Here is a 4280-nt window from a genome sequence, read left to right as displayed (position 1 = left end):
TAGAAATACAATGACATGTTTTAAAAAATGCTTTTTGATCTTCAGTAAAATAACATGCTAACATTCATTGGGTTATTACTAAATGCTGAAATGCTGAGACCTGTGTAAGATAATTTGCCCATGTTATCTCACTTAATTTAAATTCTAAAAGGTATTTAAGATCTCCTTACAGATGAGAAAAGTAAAATTTGGGAAAGATAAGTAAAATGTCCAAGTGTATATAACTAGTAAATGATAGAGCTCAAATTTGAACTCAGTGCCCTTTGGGCTGCTGGTTCCTGTGGTATAGAGTAAATGTGCCCAAGAGCTCATTTATTTCTATTATTAAAATACATTGATCACCTGAGGTCAGGAGTTTGAGACCAGTCTTACCAACATGGTGAAACCCTGTCTCTACCAAAAATACAAAATTAGCTGGGGCTTGGTGGCGAACACCTGTAAGCTACTCAGGAGGCTGAGGCAGGAGAATCATTTGAATCTGGGAGGTGGAGGTTGCAGTGAGCCAAGATTGTGTCATTGAGCTCCAGCCTGGGCAACAAGAGTGAAACTCTGTCTCAAAAAAAAAATAAAAATAAAAATACATTATAGGAAATGTGACCAAAAATTAAGACTGGCTTAGCTGACAAGTGAAATTATGTAGTTCAATTTACATGTACAGATAATGTACATAAATGTTTTAGAGAAGCAAATTTGGAAAGTCATAAGCTTATTCTAGTAATGCCACCCATCCTTGAAAATCTTAAAAATAATTTTAGAATTCTTATTTGAAATACCTTGAGAAATTTGTTTAAGTTCCTTATGGATTCTGAATATTAGAACGTTGTCAGATGCATGGATTGCAAATATTTTCTTCCATTCTGGAGGTTGTGTGTTTACTCTGCTGATAGTTTCTTTTGCTGTGCAGAAGCTCTTTAGTTTAATTAGGCCCATTTGTCAATTTTTGGTTTTGTTGCAATTGCTTTTGGTGTCTGTGTCATGAAGTCTTTGCCAGGTCCTGTGTCCAGAATGGTATTTCCTAGGTTATATTCCAGGGTTTTTATAGTTTTTGGTTTAAGATTTAGGTCTTTAATCTATCTTGAGTTAATTTTTTGATATAGAATAAGGAAGGGGTTTAGTTTCAATCTTCCACATATGGCTGGCCAGTTATCCCAGCACCATTTATTGAATTGGGAGTCCTTTCTCCATTGTTTGTTTTGGTCAAAGATCAGATACTTTCAGGTGTGTGATATTATATCTGGACTCTATATTCTGTTCCATTGATCTATCTGTTTTTGTACCAGTACCATGCTGTTTTGGTTATTGTAGATGCTGGTGAGGTTGTGGAGAAAAGGGAACACTCATGCACTGCTTGTGGGAATGTAAGTTAGTTCAGCCATTGTGGAAAACAGTTTGGCAGTTTCTCAGAGAACTTAAAACAGAACTACCATTTGACCCAGCAATCCCGTGATTGGGTGTATGCCTAAAGGAATATAAATTGTTCTACCATAAAGACACATGCACACATATGTTCATAACAACATAATTTACAATTGCAAAGACATGGAATCAACATGAATGCCCATCAATGGTAGACTGTATAAAGAAAATGTGGTACATATATATCATGGAATTTTATGCAACCATTAAAAAGAATGCAACAACATGGATTCAGCTGAAGGCCATTATCCTAAGCAAACTAACACAAAACAGAAAACCCAATATCACATGTTCTTGCCAATAAGTAGGAGCCAAACATTAAGTACACATGGACACAAAGAAGAGAACAATGGACACCAGGGCCTACTTGAGGATGAAAAGTGGGAGGAGGTTGAGGATCAAAAAACTGCTTATTGGGTATATGCTTATTACCTAAGTGACAAAATAATCTCTACACCAAACCTCCACGACACACAATTTACCTATTAACAAACTTGCACATGTACCCTTGAATCTAAAATAAAAGTTTTAAAAAATTAAAATTAAAAAAAAGAAATACCTTGAGAGGCAGTGTATGTCATACATGAAACAATATTCATGACATATTAATTGAGCACTGATATGGTTTGGATCTGTGTCCCTACCCAAATCTCATGCAGAATTGTAATCCCTAATGCCGGAGGTAGGGCCTAGTGGGAGGTAATAGGACAATGGGAGCGGAATTCTCATGAATGGTTTAGCACCATCCCCTCAGTGCTGTTCTTGTGATAGTGAGTGAGTGAGTTATCATGAGATCTGGTTGTTTTAAAAGAGTGTAGCACCTCCCACCTTTCTCTCCTGCTCCTGATCCAACCATGTAAGGCACTTGCTCATGATTTGCCATCTGTCATGAGTAAAAGCTCCCTGAGGTCTTCTCAGAAGCAGATACTGCCATGCTTCCTGTACAGCCTGCAGGGCTGAGAACCAATTAAACCTTGATTCTATATAAATTACCCAGTCTTGGGTATTTCTTTATGGCAGTATGAGAACAGACTAATGCAAGCAACTTTTAAGTCACAGTCACTAATTTGGGAGGGAAATAAACATATACAAATAAATATAGTGATGCAATTACTTCTCTCTAGTCATTTGAAATATATTTGGGAGAATGGGATATTTTCACAAATACCTCAGTGCAAGACAGCTTGCTGTTCACACGTCCTGAGGGGGGCAAATTTCTGCATATTGTACATGACTACATCAACAGCTATTCTGTAATTACATTTGGACTACTGAATAATTTTAGTTTTATTTTAAAGCTAAAATATCCAGGTCATGCTGATGCAAAAGGTAGGCTCCCATGGCCTTGGGTAGCTCCACCGCCATTGCTTTGCAGGGTACAGCCCCACTCCGGCTGTTTTCATGGGCTGGCATTGAGTGTCAGTGGCATTTCCAGGTGCATGGTACAAGTTGTTGGTAGATCTACCATTCTGGGATCAGGAGGATGGTGGCTCTCTTCTCACAGCTCCACTAGGCAGTGTCCCAGTGGGGATGCTGTGGGGGTTCCAACCCCACATTTTCCTTCCCCACTGCCCTAGCAGATGTTCTTCATGAGGGTTCTGCCTCTGAAGCAAACTTCTGCCTGGACATCCAGGTGTTTCCATACATCCTCTGAAATCTAGGTGGAGGTTCCTAAACCTCAATTCTTGACTTCTGTGCACCCACAGATTGAACACCACATGGAAGCCTCCAAAGCTTGGGGCTTGCACCCTCTGAAACAATGGCTCAAACTGTACCTTGGCCCTTATTAGCCATGGCTGGAGCTGAGGCAGCTGGGACATAGAGTACCATGTCCCAAGGCTGCACAGAGCAGGAAGGCCCTGGGCCTAGCCCAGGAAACCATTTTTCCGTCTTAGGCCTCTGGATCTGTAATAGGAGGCACTGTCATAAGGTCTTTGACATGCTCTGCAGACATTTATGCCATTGATTTGGTGATTAATATTTTGCTCCTGGTTACTTATGCAAATTTCTGCAGCAGGCTTGAATTTCTCCTCAGAAAATGAGTTTTTCTTTTCTATTGCATTATCAGGCTGCAAATTTTCCAAACTTTTATGCTCTGCTATCTCTTGAATGCTTTGCCACTTAGGAATTTCTTCTGCCAGATACCCTAAATCATCTCTCTCAAGTTCAAAGTTCCACAGGTCTCTAGAGCAGGGGCAAAACACCATCAGTCTCATTGCTAAAGCATAGCAAGAATCATCTTTGCTCCAGTTCCCAAAAAGGTCCTTATCTTCATCTGAGACCACCTCTACCTGGACTTTGTTGTCCATATCACTATCAGCATTTTGGCCAAAGACATTCAACAAGTCTCTGGGAAGTTCCAGACTTTCCCACATCTTTCTGTTTTCTTCCAAGCCCTCCAAACTATTCCAACCTTTGCCTGTTAACCAATTCCATAGTTGCTTCTACATTTTGGGGTATCTTTATAGCAGCACCCCACGCTCTGTGGTGTCAATTTACTGTATTAGTCTGTTCTCATGCTGCTATAAAAAACTACCCAAGACTGGGAAATTTATAAAGGAAAGAGTTTAACAGACTCATAGTTCCACAACACTGGGGAAACCTTAGGAAACTTGTAATCATGGTGGAAAGGGGAGCAACCATGTCTTTCTTCACATGGTGGCAGGAAGGAGAAGTGCTGAGGAAAGGGGGAAAAGCCCCTTATAAAATTATCAAGCCTTGTGAGAACTCACTCACTGTCATGGGAACAGCATGCAGATAACTCCTCTCATGATTCAATTACCTCCCACTGCGTCCCTCCCACAGTATGTGAGGATTATGGAAACTACAATTCAACATGAGATTTGGGTTGAAACATAGCCAAA

This window comes from Hylobates moloch, unplaced genomic scaffold (assembly GCF_009828535.3).
Source record: "Hylobates moloch isolate HMO894 unplaced genomic scaffold, HMol_V3 SCAFFOLD_22, whole genome shotgun sequence".
Taxonomy (NCBI): domain Eukaryota; kingdom Metazoa; phylum Chordata; class Mammalia; order Primates; family Hylobatidae; genus Hylobates; species Hylobates moloch.
This window is presented reverse-complemented; position numbering follows the sequence as displayed.